Here is a 21,227-nt window from a genome sequence, read left to right on the forward strand (position 1 = left end):
GCAGCTCCTCTGACAGAAAGAAGGGAGACAACAAACACACACACACACACACACACACACATAAACCCAACTAACTCAACCCGCTGGTGAAATGCTTTGGGCCAGGCTGTACTACAGGCACTGTTTTGCTTCTCTTTTTGAAGGCAGTGATGTGCAACACTTTTGGACAAGATGTTGCTGATAGGCAACATTTGTACATGTTGTTGTCTCAGAGTTGTTGTCTTACTGACATGAGACATCCTGAAAATATCTGAGCAGACATCACCTTTGGTACATACTGTATATTGCTTATACAACATCAGTTTACAGATAAACATAACGTCAGTACTGCATGATACTGCAGTTAAATTAAAACCAAAACCATCCCTGATCCAGTATGTGTTGCTGTGTGGTAAGTCAAATTAAAAAGTTACTTTCCTATAGTTCTGTGTTTAAGTACCATTACAAGATTAGAGTAAGGACTGTAGCACAATTTAAACAAGTTAAATCATTTAACCACTAATGCATTTTCATTGTACCTCATGCGGTATATAGTGATGATGGCTTATCAAATGTTAGAGGTGCAAGAAGAGAGGGTCTGCTGTGCAGTAAAATATGAGTGCAGTTTTGATCTTATTAGACTACACAGTAAAATTATCCTTTTTTGTAGTTTAGTGTCCTACTCTGCAAAGGTCTTAAGAGAAGGCTTTTCAGAGGTGGGATCCATATCTCCTGGAACTACTGTTTTATAGAGCTTTTTACAGACGACATTTTGACATGTCAACTTAAGAACACAGGTCACAGGTGTAAATAATAAAACTAATGATAGCTGAATTCCAGTTACACTGTCATGGCTTACTGGGGCAGTTAAATAGAACAGGGCCACCGTTAATATTATTGGTAAACCCCGTGCTTTTCCTGCTATAACAAGATGCCTGCTGTGAAAAAGATTTGTCTCTCTTTTTGATATACTCAGGACTCCCTGGAAATCAGTATTAATACTCAGTGGATCATCCCGGTGAAATAAAATAAAATTAGTTGAATACTCAGTTTAAAGTTGCATTATCACATTTTTAATTAACAATGGTTCAAATGACGTAATGTGTCTCATTGTGACACACCAACAGAGAATTATTAAGCAACTCTGTACTTCCTCTCAGCTCTACAGAGCATTTCAGCGCCTTACAGCTTACTGTTTTGGTTTTACATCCATGACTTTACTGTTTAGGTTGAGTCTTACAGCTCTCATCAACCTAGTTTCCAGCAGGAGCAGGCAGCTGCTTTCAGGGAAAAAACTCTGATAAACTGTATACCCCCTGCCCAGTACCAAAACAGCAGACAGACAATGTTAGCAGCTAGCTGGTGAACATAGTGGAGCATTTAACAGCTAAAGAGACAGATATTTCTCTCAGAAATTGGAGACCAAAGCAGAGCTAAAAGAAGAGTGAGTATTGGACCTTAATTTGTCAGGTGGCCAGAGGCATTAGTCCAAATGAATGTTAATGTTGCTCCGTGTCTGCTGGACGTGTAAATACGCAACTGCTTGCTAACACATTCACCATATCAACTTTATGAGGTGATAATGTCAGTGTTGTGTTTACAGCATTTTGCACTGCCCCAAGTGGCCAAAATAATCAACTAATGCAGCTTTTAAACGACGTTAATTTAAAATATTAAAGTGAAAAGTTACTTCAATAAAGTAATGGCTTCTTCTTGTATGATGCACTTAGTTTAATGCTTTGTAAAAACAAGATGTTTAAAGAAAATCTGAAACAAGTTGCTTTATATTAAAGAAAGTGGAATTATCTTACCACTGAGGCAGAAATGGTAAGTGTTACATGAAATGACATGGATGTTGTTTTTTGCCTAAATGAAATCTAAAATCTGCTTCAACCACTCATGTACCCTCAGATTTTTCATCATGATCTGGCCTACTTTTAAAAAAACACAGAATACACAGCAAAAACACATTATCCCTGAAGTACATTTTATGAACACATTTTCATTACTCTCAACCTGAAATTGCTAATTTCACAAAATTGCCTTAAAGGACCAGTGTGTGGGTTTTAGTGGCATCTAGCGGTGAGCTTGCAGATTGCAACTAGCTGAAACCCCCTCCCCTCCCCCTCCTCTTCCAAGTGTGTAGGAGAACCTACGATGGCCAAGAAACTCGCAAAAAACGTGAAAGGTCTCGAGCCAGTGTTTGCTTTGCCCATTCTGGACTACTGTAGAAACATGGCAATGTAACATGGCAGGCTCCATGGAAGAGAACCCACTCTCTGTGTAGATACAAAGGGTTCATTCTAAGATAAAGAAAACACAGTGATTCTTATTTTCAGCTGCTTACACACTAATTAAAACATACTTATGAATATTATATTCCATTTCTTCCAAGTCTCATCCACTAGATGCCACTAAATTCTACACACTGCACCTTTAATTTTAAGATAGACAGGGGTAAAAGGTAACAGTTGCAGTTCCAAATTTTGCATTGATGGTCAAGGTGTAATCCCCAATTTGAAGAGGCGGCGTGTTCTTGCTGTATTGTACTTGTTAGGCTACACAAACCATTTTTTTCTCCATTTCATAAAGTCATGTGTCCACTCTCATTTTGTGTTACAAGCTCAATTTTTCCCCAGGATTTTGATCTATTTACAGGTGGCTTCAGATATTCTTTCATCTCTGGATTTTAAAATTCCCATTTTTGAACTACATTCTCTGCATGCTGCATATTCAAGCATGATGTGTAATTTTTAATTCATAGCCTTAGTGCATCAACATTTTGTTCAACAGTTAGAGATATTAACACAAGGGTGTTTCATGATGAGACCTCATTTAAAATGTTTTAAATAGGCTTTTACAGAGGTCAATAGTAGGTCTTAGTGTTCTAAGTTTGCTATGTTTGAAATTGCTTTGTGATTCAGTATTAATATGGTCTAAAACACTTGAAGAATAAATTCATTCACCTGAAATGCATCACTAATATTCTATGACATGCAAGCTCACAGGAGTAAGAGGAGAGTTCCAGATGCTGCACACACTGTGGGCTGCACACACACACACACACAAGTGCACACACTCCTAGTGGTGCTAATAGGCAATGGTGAATCAAATGAATAAATTATTTTCTGTCCTTATCCACTCAGTGAGGATAAGGAAATCCATTCTGTGTAATGGCTGTGGCTGTAAGGATAGCAGCAAACGATTACTCTGTGTCTAATCGCTTAGGGTGGCCATAGTAGAGTCACTTATCATATTTCTAATGAATAAGCTATATACTGTAAAGGTTCAGATGTGGAGGTTTATTTGAAAGCACCCACTGTTTCTGCTTTTCCCATCTGTACAGTATAGAGTGTTTAGTAGAGGTAAACACATTTTAGTTAGAAGCATAGCTCTAGAGATGGCACTGTCATCTGACTGGTCCGTTGGTCCAATACTTTTGTGTAATATTCATATTTTTACCCACTGGAGCTGCATCATAATGCCTGATATGATAGCTGTTTTCTATTCATTTATTGCTCATTTCATTATGTGATGGAATGATGTGCACCTCTGGTGTTGTCTATACAGAGATCCAGGTGTGGTCAATAATTTTTTGTTATTTCCAACCATGTGTGGTTGAAACCACATTATTTTACATCATTATTCCTGACTGAATAAAGGATTATAATATACTTTTTTTCCTGTGTTTTGCCTATGAGTGCCGGAAGTACATCTTTTTTCTGTGATTAGGTTTTGCAGCTTCCAAGAGCACCTTTAAGGTTCATGGACCTTCTGCATGTGAAACTGATCACTAAATGAGTTTAGAATGAACTGTTCTAAAGATGATGCAAGTCTGACATAAAGCTGAGCCTTACAAGCTGAGTCGGAGATATTCTAATTTGGCTATTATACAAAACACAAACCATATTCATTTAGGTAACCATCCTAAGGCCAAAGTTTATATATTTACCCCACCAGTGATCTAAGCAGGGGCACAAATTCAGCCACCTGATGCCAAAATAAAGATGTAACATGCAACTGTTTTGTTTGGAAAACATACAGATTCAATTTAAAATCTGAAATATCAAATTATAATATTAATAAGTGTAACAACAGCTCAATCTATACTAATACAGCAATGTGAGATAGGATATGGTGCTTTTGATCACCACTAATATGATTACCACTGTACATGCATTTCCATGATGTGTCATAATGTTTGCATTAATTACTTCACTGTTAACTTAGCATGCCAAAACAGGGCTGGTTGCCAGTAGCTGCAAATTACAAGTCAGCTGCTGATTACACATGTAAAAATAAAACAAAAACACAGGCAGAGGTATAGCAGAAACTGCACGTCTGAATTAACTGAAGAGGTTTCAGAAGATAAACTGTCTGATGATGAACCATTTCCTTGTTTCAGTTATTCCAATAATAAAAGGTTATTCGAAAGTATTACAGTGCATGTTTCTCAAGATTAACACTACTAATACCCCACAAAGAGACTGTATCTGAATTTGGGCCCACACTGTGATTTCTGCCTACACTACTGGTAGGAGCAGTCAGAGAGGACACATGTTTGTTAAGCTCATCTTTGAGTTGAAAACTAAGCATGTAAACACAAAATTCACTGGTATTGTTCACATAGGAGTAGTTTCACTGAAGTTTATGTCATTACTTTTGTAGAGAATGAACAGTCAGATAGTAGCAGGAGCTGGGCAACAAGGTGGAGGAGAGAAAGCAGGTAGTTCAACAGCAGCAAGGCCAGAAACAGATGATGAATCAGGAAGTTCAGGCAGTTTGGAGTCTGAAAATGATCAGGAAGAAAGAACAAATGATGATATGCCAGAATGCTGGCATGCCAGCAAGCAAAGGACAAGAAGGAGCTTTATCCATAGCTTGTATATCAAGGTAAAGCACTTCAACTTGCAACAAGCGGCTGGACCAAAGATTGGTGGAAAACACAAGCATGTTGCAGAGCAGTGGATCAAGGTAAAGATGGTTACGTCAGGAATAACAAAAAGTGCACAACAACAGTCTCTCAGTAAGAAATTCTTCAGACATTCACAAGGCAGCTGAGAAAACAATGGAAACCCTGACTGCTGAGATGATGAGGGATCAGTTTCTGGCCACTGACAGGGTGTTTAGAACCACTGAACATCCAAATCCTGATTGGATTGGACATGGGAATGACTTTACATTCAGAAAAATCTTGTGCAAATATTAGCCAGCACATATCAAGAGAAATATGTACTTGCAAGTGTTCGAGAAAGCAATTCAAAGATTCCCATTCCAGTTCATGAGTCAACCAGCATCAGCAAAAAATCAGTACTAATAATCTATGTCAGAGCATGTGTAGACAACAACGAAGAGCCACTGACATTCTTTTTGGATATTGTAGAGCTCCCTGCCACCACTGCAGAGGTAATTCATACAATGTTGCTCAGTAACCTGTCTCACAATGGCTCTACAGAAGACATTTTAAAGGGGCGGCTTGTTTGTTTTGCATGTAATGGTGCCTCAGTCATGCTTGGAAGAAAGTCAGATGTGGCGACCAGAGTGGTCTACCAGTTTGCCGGCATTTTCATCTGGCACTGTATGACCACCTCTTAGAGCTGAGTGTAGGTGATGCTGTTGAGGAGGCTGCAGGTCTCAACCAATTTCGGTCTTTCTTTGATAAACTGTACAGCCTCTATCATACATGTGCTAAAAACCAAAGAGAGTTGACTGCATGTAGTGAAACACTTTCAGTGCAGTGTCAAAACATAGGGTGAATTTTGAGCACAAGATGGGTAGCTTCCAACTACAGAACTGTGAAAACTGTCTGGCAACAGTACCCAGACCTATGCACTTTTCAGAAGCATCTGTGGACCCAAACCGAAGCTCTTTAGAAAGGGTCATGTTTCATGGTTCTACCTCTCCCTGCAAGGTAGAAGTATGACACTTTACAAAGCAGATGCATCATTCAGTTGACAGATTCGGGCACTGAAATCCACGGCTGCCTCCTCGGAGCTAAAAGCACAGGAGGTACAGCAGACAGTGGAGTTAAACATCTTTAAAACAGTTGCACTAGAACAAAAAAACATGAGACATGACCATGCAATTAACCAGGGGTTGTTTTGAATACCCTGGCTAGATGTCTTGAGCAAAGAATGGGGTGTTTATCAGGCAAGCTGTGCAACAGAGACATCAGCAGTTCCTCGCCAACATCAAAACCCTGCAGCCTTCCAATTGGCCAGAGGAGTGTGGGGTGAGATATGCTGAAGCAGAGGTGCTGGAGCTCTGCACTTTCTTCAAGCTTGAGAGTTGAGAGGCATGAGGGAATATTTTGACACAGTCAAGGCCACTGGTGAGAAAAGTAGGACTCTAAAGGAGCTAAAGCACAACACACTTGTCATCTCCTCTACAGAATGCGAACATGGCTTCAGCCAAATGAATATTATAAGTGTAATGAGGGCCACCATGGAACTCAAAAGCTTATCAGCTTTGATTTTCAGTAAATGTGTTGGTCCTCTGTAGTCTTGGCTTCAGAAAAAACACATCTTGGCTAGCAACCTCCAGGCAAGAGCATGCAAAAACAAACTGCAAAAGCACAATTATGAGCCAATATGGAGTCTGTTGTGAGCAGCTAAATGATAGTAGTGATAGTGAAGATTGGAGTCAGAATCTTGTACAGCGCTCATATAATGGTTTCACAGAGAACACAAACTTGTTCTTTTTTCATAGATCCCACTCCCTTTGCTGGTTATTTCAGGGATGCAAATATTTCATATTTATTTGATGTTCAAGTTTTTTCTAAGATGAGTTTTATCTGACATTAACTAACTTTAATGGGCTACATTAGGCTATAATGTTCTCTATCTATGCTGCACAATGTTCATTATGTGTCCTTCAAGGAATTTAGATGGTGAAAGTTTTTGAGGGGTCATGTGGGTCATGTAACTCAAAATGGCCTTGCTTGTAGTGTATTGTGAGAAACATGAGAAAACCCTGCCTGAATAAACTCAGTCCACTGCATAAAATTTAAAGGTGTATTTACTCATTACTTTAATATACAGTTATAAAAAGACAATTATTGAAGGGAGAGAGGGAAAATAATTGAATAAAATGGAATTGTAGAATTAGAAGTGTCACAGTTATGATTAAGGCATCCTGCAACAATGTCCTTTGGGACGTGTACATGGCAGTGTGTGTTGGTTTGTGGTGTGGAGGCAGGGAGGTGCTACCACTGGGCCATCCCTCCTGTTAAAAATTAATAAACTGCTTACTGCATACAATCCATGTCACACTTTACCAGAACTATGTTGTAAACAGAGATTTAATCTCTTAGTTAACAATGATCATTTGTAGCAGCCCGTCCTCACAAGAAAAATAGGTCAGTATAGGTCTAGAATTCAGGCCGATATATAGTTACATTTGAGTGACAAATGCCATCTAGCAGCCGTAGTGATTATGACCCAGGGAAGTGACACAGTTCAGATGACGTCAATATAAGGTGACTTCCTTATTAGGAGAAGGTGGGTTTGGTGGATGGCTAGATAGCTAGTTAGATGACAAAAGATGCAGAAGAGAGATGCAAAAAGTGGACTTAGCTGTAGGAGACCGCAGTTAGACCGCTGTTCCCTTCCTGTTTCCAACTGTGAGTCAGGGCATTTAAAAAAAAAAAAACGATGTTAAGGTTTTGTTTAATTTTGCCATGATGACGAAGGTTGTGTAACTTTAAAGTTATAATCTTGAAGATTTCATTAAAATAAATTTCTGTTAAATCTTAAGTTAAGTTATCTATCCCCGAATGAGGTAACACAATGGTGATTGAGCCTATGGCCCGCTGATGAAAGCTCTTGCATTTTCAGTATTATGATTGTTACAAACCGGGTGTTGGTGATGACTTTCCCACCATGCATTCAAATCAGCAGAGCTGATGCAACAGACTCGCTCTTTATTCGCTTGTGTGTGAAGCAGTTTGTCTTTAAAAGCTATTTCTTATTGGCTTTTTACTTGTGAACCCTTTATTGCACATTCACACACACACTGTATGTGCAGCACACACACATGAAGGGCTGAGCCCTGCCCCTCGCTGCTCCTCAGAGCAGAGAAAAGTAGGCAAAGTAGCGCGGCTGTAAATGACAGCAAAACACAGTAAATACTCTCACACTGAGCTGAAATGAAAAAAGTACACATAATTTAAGTAAATAGTATAAATAATAATAATTTTGCTGTCATTTGATCCCAACCAGTCAAAGCAGATGGCCACGCACCTAGAGCTGGGTTCTGCTTGAAGTTTCTTCTTGTTAAAGGGGAGTTTTTCCTTGCCACTGTTGCCAAGTGCTTGCTCATGGGGGAATAGTTGGGTCTCCGTAAATTAAAGAGGACAGTCTAGACCTGCTCTATGTGAAAAGTGCCCTGAGATGACTTTTGTTGTGATTTTATAATTAAAATTGAATTGAATTGAATTGAATTGAATTGAATTGAATTGAATTGAATTGAATTGAATTGAATTGAATTGAATTGAATTGAATTTATGGTCACGCCATATCCTCTCCTCTCCACTCCACTTGTGTTTCAATGAGGGCTCCTTGTGTGTGTGCTGCATACACAGCAGAGCAGAGGACAGTGAACCAGGTGAAGTACTTGAGTTGATGACAACAACATTCGTTACGTTACTGTAAGTGCAATAAAAGCTTTGCTTGTAAAAAGCCAATAACAGTAATTTATTAATGTAATCTGCGCAAAAGAATAACACACCTGCAATTACCGCTTATTGCCATATGGTGATGCCAAAGAGAATGAAACAGAGATCTTTGAGATTATAACTTTAAGGACGTACTAAATAAATTATGTTTCAAGTGATCATTTTAACCCAAACCATGATCTTTCCCAAACCCTAGCCAAGTGGTTTTTGTGCCTAACCTAACCAGACCTTAACCACTGTGTTATCACACCATAAAACATCATTATTTTTTAACAGTGATTTGTAACGGTTTTGGAAAGCCACATTTTATGCTCCTATTTTGGTAAGAAGCATATCACACTACTGTGGGTCATTCTGTAAAACAGTAGTCCTCGCCAAAGGGCGAGGACCCTATTGTTAGGGCCTGAGCACCAAAGGTGCGAAGGCACTATTGTATTTCATGTGTTTGTTTCTTTATCATTACGGGACATCACACCTAAATTTGACCCCCTAAACATGCTCAAAAACTCTAAATATTAACCCCTAAAGTGCCAAAATGTGCTCTCTAGTGCCACCTATGTAACTAAAATGGCAGCCACGGCCCGTATGAATGTTGTAGAGAGATTAAACTAAAACTCAATTATTCGTCTCATCAAATCATATGCTGACACCCCTGACCTAAATCCAACAGGATGTCCGCAATTAAACTTTCAAAATAAGACTTTGCCCCAATTTTGGCCCCTGAACAAACGCTATCTCCTCCAAGGGCGTTAATGGTATCGGCTTCAAACTTTAATGGGTGACTTATGACACTATGGTGAAAAAAAAGTTGTTAAAAACTTTGTAATAACTCCCAATGGTTTGGATTTTATAAGCCCTGAAAGTTGCAGTGCCACATCACACCTTATAATGTAAAACAATGGGGAGGCAATCTATGGGCATGGACTTTATGTCAAACAGAGGGTTCTGACGACTAAAGTATAAGTCTGACCACTTTCAAACCTGTATCAATGGATTCTCAATGAAATTTCCTTCTAAAATGACTAAATATGATTTTTAATGTAAGATTTGGCCAAAATAATAGGATTTATGAGGAGATTTCACAAAAAGTGTACTCTAAAATCCTCCTCTCCAACTGCTTCTGGTGAAACATTCCGCAATACACACTCATTATAAAATCACAGGAGGAGCAAGAAAAGACTTTAAAACTCACACTCTAATATCTCAAAAACAATAAAAGATAGACAAAACATGTAAATTCAAGATTTGTAGGTCAAAGTCTTGTGACTCATTTAAAGTTCAAATGAAGTTTGTATCTAAAACTATGTGGAAGCAGTAAATGTTCAAAAAGGTGTGGGTTCGCTTACACTGTCCATTCAAATATATGAGCATTTTTCTGTGTCCAGCTGCAGTTACTTATTGTCTCTACACTCCTGACAGTACACATTTCAATCAAACTTTGACCAAGTCATGTGGGTTAAAAGTCTTTCCTTTTCTAAAAATAGACTTGATGAAAATTAGGAAAATATTTTGTTTTACACACAAACTCATCAAGAGTTTTCAATTTACTAAATGAAATTCAAGTGAATGGGCCCAAAACTTGCATCATTTTGATGACACAGATGTGAGCAAGACAGACATGTCTCACCCTGCAGAAAACTCTCATCCTGTCAATCAAACTTTCAAAATAAAAGCACACCACACTTGTAAGAAATATCCCTCATTTTTAAAAAGCAAAATGATCTGACCCTGACAGGCCAGAGTGCAAGATCCTGACCAACGCTGCTTGCATTATTATTTGGATCGGATTTTATGGCAATTTAATTAAAATAGTTTGTTGTGAGGTGGAAGAAATATTAGAATCACCTTTTCATACGATAACACACATCACAAAGTACATTCTCAAAAAGTACCATATAACACAGTCAACGCATATAACTTAAGTGGTATAAACTACAACTGAACCTGTAGAATATTGATGAAACCAGAGCAGAAAACGGAGCTAAATATCATTATCCTGCTAATAACTTAAAGGTTACTGTCTCTCTCTCTTTCTCATTTATGAAACCGTGTGTACAGTTTATTAATCCATCACTCTGTTTGTAACTCCATGCTCTATTTAGTACTATGACTCTACAGTTTATTGTTAAGACAGACACCTTTATGTACTTAAAAAATTAGATTCCATAGCTTTTCTTTCGTGTGCAAAAACTGCGGTTCTTCTGTATATAGGTACAGTATATATATTTCATAGACTTTCATAGCACAGCAGAAAATATACAGTGATAGTTTATGGGTGTTACAATGTTCACTGCTATAACATTTTATATCAGAATTGTAATATTTTTATTCCGCTGAAGCTTGGGTTCTTTATTATTTGTACAATCAGGAATACCAACTATTTTAATTGACAGACCATTACATTTAGGGGAAGGTTATGATCTTTTTAACATAATTTCAAAGCTTTTAAACTTTGATTAATCTTTTCAGTTTTTCACTTGTGTCAATTCATCTGTTTAAACAGGTAAATCTACTGACTATGTAATCTGTCTATAAGGGATGTTCCCAAATACAAATACGTTATTCAGCAAAGCGCAAATAGGGTTTTTTTTTTTTTTTTTTTTTTCTTTTTTACAAATATTTGTTTCACACAAATTATTTGTTTGGGAAGAAAGAAAACACCAATGTCGAATACCAGAGTGCAGGTCGGTTGCATTGCTATCTAAGTCTCTCTCCTCTGCTCCACTGTTACGTCTGTCAGCAGATCTCAATGAGGGAAGTCACATCAACCTCCTACATGACACACATTTCCTTACTTGGACATCACTCCCAGAATTGGGGGTGTTCCCCAGATATAAAGCTGAGTTAGTGACACAAGCAAAGTGCTATAAAGAGACTCACCATAACCTGTTGTTCCCCCTTCTCCTTTTCACAAAGTTAGTTTGTATTGTATTGTAGTTCTTCCCTACACGTTACATGGTGTGTTGTCTCTGTGTTATGGGTGTAGAAATAATAGGTCTGTCTGTGATGAGGCAATGAGTAAAGTTTTAGCTCAAAAGTCCGCACAGTTGTCTATGATCTATGAGACTCCAGTTTTAAACTTAGTATGGGGACCTCCTTTGTAAGGTGGTTTATTAATAAAAATTTACTGTAAAACTTAAATTTTCTTAAAATTAAAAGCATAATAAAAACAAAAACATGATTTTTAAGCCTCGTTCCACTTTTATTTGAACACAAATGCAAATACAAACAATTTGTCTGCCTTAACAAAGATAGATACAAATACAAATATGGGGCTCTCTGCATATCCCTAGTCCATAGCGACATCATAAATGAACAGTGCTGCTATCCAACAGTATTGAGCACCAAGTGTGAAGAGCAGGAATTTTCCGGGTGTCTCTGCTTTGACCAGCACTATTTCTAAATAATGAAAACTCAAATATATATCGGGTTCACGATCACCAGAGGATGTTGCCGGGCATTTTTGGCACAAGCCTAATACATACAGAGGCCCTGAAAGGGACAGTTTAATCATCTTTGCCTGGCCATGTACTTGACAGGTTTACTTGAACAACGAAGGACAAAATGTCTGACTGGCAGTGGGACTGCATAAGATGAAGACTGCATGGAGCCTTGCTGGATGTCAAAAGGTACGATTAGCAGAGGATGGTTTCGATCCATCGACCTCTGGGTTATGGGCCCAGCACGCTTCCGCTGCGCCACTCTGCTCTACGTGAAGGAAAGTAGGGCTTTCACCTGCATTTCCCTGATTTAAAAACCAATGTCAGAGCACCTGGAGACTTTCCTTAAATCAAGTGGACCTCCACGAAGGAGGACCAGATTGGCAAGTCCTATGCAAATCTACTTGGAAGCAATGCACCAAAGTGAAAATGTTTCAATCTGAAAAATAACCTTGTCATAAGAACGTGAATTCTTTCATTCTGAAAATGCTGATGGAAAAGCACTGAGTAGGGGCACATTCCGGTTTAAGAATTGACCGGCTTCCCTCTAACTGCATGCGCTATCAAGCAATTACACAAGACCTTGCTTGGAATTTTTATTGACTTTTCCCATCTTCATCCTGTGTTTACAGCTAGAAATTCCAACTTGCAAGAGCTGAAGGTCACAGTGGTGGATTTTGAAACCACGCTGGTAGAGATTGCACATAGCCTGAGACAACACTTTCAGTTGGCAAAGATCGGTTTGGACGCTTAGCTGAAGGATGAAGTGCAAACGTCTGACTGGCAGTGGTGGGACTCGAACCCACGCCTCCTGAGAGACTGGAGCCTAAATCCAGCTCCTTAGACCACTCGACCACACTACCTCCGCTTTGAAGGGGTCATGTTTGACCCGTGGTATTTCCAAGAGAGGAAACAGAAAGTCAATCAAGTTCTTAACTGTCAATGTCCATAGCGACATAAAAAAAGTATATAGTGCTGCTATCCAACAGTATGGAGCGCCAAGTGTGAAGAGCAGGAATTTCCCGGGTGTCTCTGATTGAACCGGCACTATTTCTAAATAATGAAAACTCAAATATATATCGGGTTCACGATCACCAGAGGATGTTGCCGGGCATTGTACAAGTCTAATACATACAGAGGACCTGAAAGGGACAGTTTAATCATCTTTGCCTGGCCATGTACTTGACAGGTTTACTTGACAACGAAGGACAAAATGTCTGACTGGCAGCGGTGGGACTGCATAAGATGAAGACTGCATGGAGCCTTGCTGGATGTCAAAAGGTACGATTAGCAGAGGATGGTTTCGATCCATCGACCTCTGGGTTATGGGCCCAGCACGCTTCCGCTGCGCCACTCTGCTCTACGTGAAGGAAAGTAGGGCTTTCACTCGCATTTCCCTGATTTAAAAACCAATGTCAGCGCACCTGGAGACTTTCCTTAAATCAAGTGGACCTCCACGAAGGAGGACCAGATTGGCAAGTCCTATGCAAATCTACTTGGAAGCAATGCACCAAAGTGAAAATGTTTCAATCTGAAAAATAACCCTGTCATAAGAACGTGAATTCTTTCATTCTGAAAATGCTGATGGAAAAGCACTGAGTAGGGGCACATTCCGGTTTAAGAATTGACAGTATGCGCTATCAAGCAATTACACGAGACCTTGCTTGGAATTTTTATTGACTTTTCCCATCTTCATCATGTAGAAATTCCAACTTGCAAGAGCTGAAGGTCACAGTAGTTGACTTTGAACCCACACTGGTAGAGACTGAGACAACACTTTCAGTTAGCAAAGATCATCTTGGACGCTTAGCTGAAGGATGAAGTGCAAACATCTGACTGGCAGTGGTGGGATTCGAACCCCCGCCTCCTGAGAGACTGGAGCCTTAATCCAGCGCCTTAGACCACTCGGCCACACTACCTGACAGGGCTGTTTCTTTAACAGCTACGCTCAAAGATCTGTCAGGTACTTAGCAATGAAAACCATGTAGTCACAGCCTGCAACGGCACATATTGCATCACCTGCTTGCAGCGTAACTATGGTGTCCACTACAGCAGCATAGGGGCGGGACATCTCTGTTGAGCAATTTGCGGCATATGGTGTGTGTTTGTTTGAACATTTGCTTATATGGGCATGCATGGATAAGAGGGAGTTTGCATGGAGCCTTCCTGATTGAAAACACTGACAATTAGGAGAGGATGGTTTCAACCATTGACCCCAGCACACGTCCCCTGCGCCGCTCTGCTCCCCGTTGCTGCTATTGGAGCTTGCACCACATTCTGTGATTCCATACCAATTTCTTGTCTGTAAACGCCTTGGGAATTTCTGTAAAGTCAGTTGGACTTGCAAAACAGGATAGCTTGTCATAATAACTCATCCACTTTCAATACGATGAAGAAGCACAGAATGGGAGCGTGGCGAAATTCTGGAAGTCATTGCCTTGCCATTCTGGGAATGCATAGTTAAGCTGTAATGTGAGACAATTGTTGGGATTTTTGCTGAGCTTCATTCTGAACATCATTGGCACCTTACTGCCTTCATGCCCAGTTTATGGAAAGAAACTCCAAGTACCAGGAGTTAAATGTGGCAGTGGTGGGATTTGAACCCACGCCTCCTGAGAGACTGGAGCCTAAATCCAGCGCCTTAGACCACTCGGCCACACTACCTCCGCTTTGAAGGGGTCATGTTTGACCTGTGGTATTTCCAAGAGAGGAAACAGAAAGTCAATCAAGTTCTTAACTGTCAATGTCCATAGCGACATAAAAAAAGTATACAGTGCTGCTATCCAACAGTATGGAGCGCCAAGTGTGAAGAGCAGGAATTTCCCAGGTGTCTCTGCTTTGACCAGCACCATTTGTAAATCATGAAAACTCAAATATATATCGGGTTCACGATCACCAGAGGATGTTGCCGGGCATTGTACAAGTCTAATACATACAGAGGCCCTGAAAGGGACAGTTTAATCATCTTTGCCTGGCCATGTACTTGACAGGTTTACTTGAACAACGAAGGACAAAATGTCTGACTGGCAGTGGGACTGCATAAGATGAAGACTGCATGGAGCCTTGCTGGATGTCAAAAGGTACGATTAGCAGAGGATGGTTTCGATCCATCGACCTCTGGGTTATGGGCCCAGCACGCTTCCGCTGCGCCACTCTGCTCTACGTGAAGGAAAGTAGGGCTTTCATTTCCCTGATTTAAAAACCAATGTCAGAGCACCTGGAGACTTTCCTTAAATCAAGTGGACCTCCACAAAGGAGGACCAGATTGGCAAGTGCTTTTCCTATGCAAATCTACTTGGAAGCAATGCACCAAAGTGAAAATGTTTCAATCTGAAAAATAACCCTGTCATAAGAACGTGAATTCTTTCATTCTGAAAATGCTGATGGAAAAGCACTGAGTAGGGGCACATTCCGGTTTAAGAATTGACAGTATGCGCTATCAAGCAATTACACGAGACCTTGCTTGGAATTTTTATTGACTTTTCCCATCTTCATCATGTAGAAATTCCAACTTGCAAGAGCTGAAGGTCACAGTAGTTGACTTTGAACCCACACTGGTAGAGACTGAGACAACACTTTCAGTTAGCAAAGATCATCTTGGACGCTTAGCTGAAGGATGAAGTGCAAACATCTGACTGGCAGTGGTGGGATTCGAACCCCCGCCTCCTGAGAGACTGGAGCCTTAATCCAGCGCCTTAGACCACTCGGCCACACTACCTGACAGGGCTGTTTCTTTAACAGCTACGCTCAAAGATCTGTCAGGTACTTAGCAATGAAAACCATGTAGTCACAGCCTGCAACGGCACATATTGCATCACCTGCTTGCAGCGTAACTATGGTGTCCACTACAGCAGCATAGGGGCGGGACATCTCTGTTGAGCAATTTGCGGCATATGGTGTGTGTTTGTTTGAACATTTGCTTATATGGGCATGCATGGATAAGAGGGAGTTTGCATGGAGCCTTCCTGATTGAAAACACTGACAATTAGGAGAGGATGGTTTCAACCATTGACCCCAGCACACGTCCCCTGCGCCGCTCTGCTCCCCGTTGCTGCTATTGGAGCTTGCACCACATTCTGTGATTCCATACCAATTTCTTGTCTGTAAACGCCTTGGGAATTTCTGTAAAGTCAGTTGGACTTGCAAAACAGGATAGCTTGTCATAATAACTCATCCACTTTCAATACGATGAAGAAGCACAGAATGGGAGCGTGGCGAAATTCTGGAAGTCATTGCCTTGCCATTCTGGGAATGCATAGTTAAGCTGTAATGTGAGACAATTGTTGGGATTTTTGCTGAGCTTCATTCTGAACATCATTGGCACCTTACTGCCTTCATGCCCAGTTTATGGAAAGAAACTCCAAGTACCAGGAGTTAAATGTGGCAGTGGTGGGATTTGAACCCACGCCTCCTGAGAGACTGGAGCCTAAATCCAGCGCCTTAGACCACTCGGCCACACTACCTCCGCTTTGAAGGGGTCATGTTTGACCTGTGGTATTTCCAAGAGAGGAAACAGAAAGTCAATCAAGTTCTTAACTGTCAATGTCCATAGCGACATAAAAAAAGTATACAGTGCTGCTATCCAACAGTATGGAGCGCCAAGTGTGAAGAGCAGGAATTTCCCAGGTGTCTCTGCTTTGACCAGCACCATTTGTAAATCATGAAAACTCAAATATATATCGGGTTCACGATCACCAGAGGATGTTGCCGGGCATTGTACAAGTCTAATACATACAGAGGCCCTGAAAGGGACAGTTTAATCATCTTTGCCTGGCCATGTACTTGACAGGTTTACTTGAACAACGAAGGACAAAATGTCTGACTGGCAGTGGGACTGCATAAGATGAAGACTGCATGGAGCCTTGCTGGATGTCAAAAGGTACGATTAGCAGAGGATGGTTTCGATCCATCGACCTCTGGGTTATGGGCCCAGCACGCTTCCGCTGCGCCACTCTGCTCTACGTGAAGGAAAGTAGGGCTTTCATTTCCCTGATTTAAAAACCAATGTCAGAGCACCTGGAGACTTTCCTTAAATCAAGTGGACCTCCACAAAGGAGGACCAGATTGGCAAGTGCTTTTCCTATGCAAATCTACTTGGAAGCAATGCACCAAAGTGAAAATGTTTCAATCTGAAAAATAACCCTGTCATAAGAACGTGAATTCTTTCATTCTGAAAATGCTGATGGAAAAGCACTGAGTAGGGGCACATTCTGGTTTAAGAATTGACAGTATGCGCTATCAAGCAATTACACAAGACCTTGCATGGAATTTTTATTGACTTTTCCCATCTTCATCATGTAGAAATTCCAACTTGCAAGAGCTGAAGGTCACAGTAGTTGACTTTGAACCCACACTGGTAGAGACTGAGACAACGCTTTCAGTTAGCAAAGATCATTTTGGATGCTTAGCTGAAGGATGAAGTGCAAACATCTGACTGGCAGTGGTGGGATTCGAACCCACGCCTCCTGAGAGACTGGAGCCTTAATCCAGCGCCTTAGACCACTCGGCCACACTACCTGACAGGGCTGTTTCTTTAACAGCTACGCTCAAAGATCTGTCAGGTACTTAGCAATGAAAACCATGTAGTCACGGCCTGCAACGGCACATATTGCATCACCTGCTTGCAGCGTAACTATGGTGTCCACTACAGCAGCATAGGGGCGGGACATCTCTGTTGAGCAATTTGTGGCATATGGTGTGGGTTTGTTTGAACACTTGCATGCATGGATAAGAGGGAGTTTGCATGGAGCCTTCCTGATTGAAAACACTGACAATTAGGAGAGGATGGTTTCAACCATTGACCCCAGCATGCTTCCCCTGCGCTGCTCTGCTCCCCGTTGCTGCTATTAGAGCTTGCGCCACATTCTGTGATTCCAAACCAATTTCTTGTCTTCCTTTACACAAAGTTAGGATATAAAAAATAGGCAATAAATGAAAAGTGCAAAGTAATCATCGCTTTTGAAGTTCTTCGCTACACGTTACATACTGTGCTGTTTCTGTGTTATGGGTTTATAAATAGGCAGAGGTCTATCTGCAATGAGTAAAGTTTTAGCTCACTAGTCAGCACAGTCATGTATGATCCATCGAGGAGACTCCAGTTCGAGACTTGGTGTGGGGACATCCTTCATAAGGTAGTTTATTCATAAACACTTATTTTAACACTTTAATTTTCTAAAATTAAAAGCGTAATAAAAACAAAAACAGGATTTTTAAGCCTCTTTCCACTTTTATTTAAATAAAAATACAAATAATTTTGCTGCCTCAATAAATATAGATACAAATACAAATACTGGGCTCTCTGCACATCCCTACTGTCTATGTATCCCTGAGGCACAGGAAAGTCGCTGACATAGAGAAGGCTTGAAGTCAACAAACTGTTATTGACAACCAAGATGGAACAGTGATTGGCTGTTATCCAAAGCTAGCATATGCTTTCATGAATAACCGAAGCTCGAGCACCATGGTGGCTGGATGGGTACTGTGCATGCTACAAAACAGCAACATCCCCAGTTCAATACCCAACTAAACTGTTTCATCAAGACTGTATGGGTGTATGTTTCTTTCTTCAGATTTAATTGCTTTATAATGAACCACTGTCAAACAACCCACTAGCTGTCATCAGAATTTGATTTAAATGTTGCTAAATACTGATTGGTGCGTGGAATTATGTGACATCACATTCTTCCTACTGTGCCCCAACCACTTCCAACTGGTGAGAAGATTACAGATAGAAATCTTTAATGTGACAAGAACCAAAACTGTAAAAAAAAAAAAAAAAAAAAAAAGATGTGTCATTGCTAATAGTAAGAGGCCGATTGAGGAACTGGGATTCCAGGGACTTTAAGCAGGCAAGTGAAGGCAGGTCAATTGACTCAGAACTAATTAGGTGATATACATGCATATAGCCTATGCAGTCTGGATCCTTGTCAGGGTATGCAATTGACTTGATCTCATTACTAGATTTTGAATCTTACCACGTTCTCTGATAACTTTTCTGAGTATAATGTGCAGAATATATATCAAAGTGGAGTACTGTCCCGGGTTTACTCCTCTCTAGTGAACATTTCAACCCTACAGCATTAAAATTTATATAATCTCACTCTCTTCTCTCTCTGTTTTGCGCACATCCTGTACACATACACATGAAGAAACCTCGCTTTGTGTCATCTATTAAGTCCGCCAATACTGAAGACGCAGGAAAGGGGAGATAGTTGGAGAGAAAGGAGAGTGATGACAACAAACAGCGAGAAGAGGATAGGATTTCCATAGTTATGTGTATTTTTGAAAACATCTGTTTTTGGGATTACACAAAATCCTTCTGCCTGCTGTTTTCCAAGCTTTAGCATATGCTACAGGCTTTTGTAAACATCTAATTAATGTTTTCATTCGAAGAAAAGCATATTGGTACCACAAATGACTCTTGACAATCAGGCCTATCGTGCTGCTCTAAGAGTAGACCAATTGGGGCTGAGTGTGAGTCACGCTGTAGGCCCTTTGGTGCAGCTCCATCTCCAGGCCTATTGAGCTTTGGGGTGAGTCACTGGTGAATCATAGGAAATAGAAAGGCTTAGCAGTGTGTTGTATTCTGCGGAAAGCTCTAATCTCTAGTTTTATTATTTAACTGCAAATGAGAGCTGAAAATGTTTCCCCATATGTTTCATGACCCTGTCACAAAAGCAAAGCATGGTAGTGAAAAGTCAAAAAATCATGGCTATCTGTGGTACAGTCACATGTATTAATCTTTTTTCCACTCTTAAAGTCTTTGAACAAACAGGGAACTCAAGGAACACTGAAGAAAAACAAAGCATAGATGAAATGAGGATGCACATGTCTGCACTATTCAATATTTTTATATACATTTTTATATAAATGAATCAAATGACTATGTATAATGTGAAAAAAGTCACTTGTTGAAGCCAACCCACAGAGAATTATTACATAACTTTCAGCTCTACTGAGCTGGTTAGTGTCTTTCAGCTCATTGTTTTGGTTGGCCCTGGACCCTGGGCCTTCAATAGGACCACATATGACAATAAAAATAATAATAAAAATAATAGCCAGAGCTCTGTCACATGGAACCAACCAACACATAAGAGTGATTCTGGAAAACCAGTCACACAGTGCTGGCTATCCTGACATCACTAAATTTAAATATGACGTGTAAACGACTAGGCCTATATTATTTTGTGAAAACAAATTAAACAAGGAAATCACATTGACTTGTTTCATATATTTGTTTAGCTGGAATGAAAGTAAAATATCTAGAATAATTATTAGCTACTGTTCAACAACTAAAGATGGATCCAATGCTAATCCAATGTTTTTGTGTTTGTTTGAGCTTAGACAAACTTGAATTTCAATGTAGAAGTAAAGACAGCAAAGCCATACAAGCAAGTTGACTTCTGTGCCTGAACACTACAGTACCCAACAAAAATCAGTCACAGTTTTAACTATACAAATGCCCACAGATTGATAGTGCTCGCAATGACACCAGTTAACCAGCAACTTGTGCCCATGAAGCAATCAACAACGACTTTCTGCTTCTTTATGGCAAGTGAAGCCATCATGGAAAGCTTGGAGTTTGCATATATTTTCAGAAACATCTTTAACCAAATATACTGCAGTGTCCTTGTCAAAGTTTGCCCAGAATAAGGCAACAAGTAAATTCATGTTTCTCATTCAGCAGAGAAATGGAACTGGGGTTACTGCATTCTCCCTCGCTCACTCACTTACTGCTTTTGTTCATCCACTAAGTATTCACAATTGCCCGGAAGATGTCGGGATATTATCCTGCCCACAACTCAAAAAAATATGATTGGCTAAAACAACTGCTAAAATCAAATTCATGCCCACATTGACTTGAATTACACAGGCATTCATTACAGCTACTGAAGGTCCTGGCAGGGGTAGTCACTGATTAACCGAGATACCGTTGGAAGAAAAATTGTGATCAGTCCATTTCGTGTTCCATTACATTAACCCACTATTTGCCAAGACATATTAGTCCAAATTTATAATGATCTAGAAATAATTACTATTATTTATTTCATTTAATAAAAATAATTAAAAAAACATTACGATTACAAAAATTCTTTCAATATTTTTTCTTTGGCCTTCACTGAATACCTTGAAGG

General features: G+C 40.0%; 6 non-coding genes across 6 annotated transcripts; all 6 read right to left on the reverse strand.

Annotated features, from left to right (window-relative positions):
- Window positions 1-12,874: 12,874 nt before the first annotated feature.
- On the reverse strand, window positions 12,875-12,956 carry trnal-uag. The gene has a single exon. It is a non-coding gene; the product is annotated as a tRNA-Leu (tRNA).
- A 974-nt stretch (window positions 12,957-13,930) lies between these two features.
- trnal-aag lies at window positions 13,931-14,012 on the reverse strand. The gene has a single exon. It is a non-coding gene; the product is annotated as a tRNA-Leu (tRNA).
- Window positions 14,013-14,675: 663 nt separating this feature from the next.
- Window positions 14,676-14,757, reverse strand: trnal-uag. The gene has a single exon. It is a non-coding gene; the product is annotated as a tRNA-Leu (tRNA).
- A 972-nt stretch (window positions 14,758-15,729) lies between these two features.
- Window positions 15,730-15,811, reverse strand: trnal-aag. The gene has a single exon. It is a non-coding gene; the product is annotated as a tRNA-Leu (tRNA).
- Window positions 15,812-16,474: 663 nt separating this feature from the next.
- Window positions 16,475-16,556, reverse strand: trnal-uag. The gene has a single exon. It is a non-coding gene; the product is annotated as a tRNA-Leu (tRNA).
- Window positions 16,557-17,528: 972 nt separating this feature from the next.
- On the reverse strand, window positions 17,529-17,610 carry trnal-aag. The gene has a single exon. It is a non-coding gene; the product is annotated as a tRNA-Leu (tRNA).
- Between the last annotated feature and the right edge of the window lie 3,617 nt (window positions 17,611-21,227).

The sequence above is a fragment of the Thunnus albacares genome, chromosome 10 (genome assembly GCF_914725855.1).
Source record: "Thunnus albacares chromosome 10, fThuAlb1.1, whole genome shotgun sequence".
Classification (NCBI taxonomy): domain Eukaryota; kingdom Metazoa; phylum Chordata; class Actinopteri; order Scombriformes; family Scombridae; genus Thunnus; species Thunnus albacares.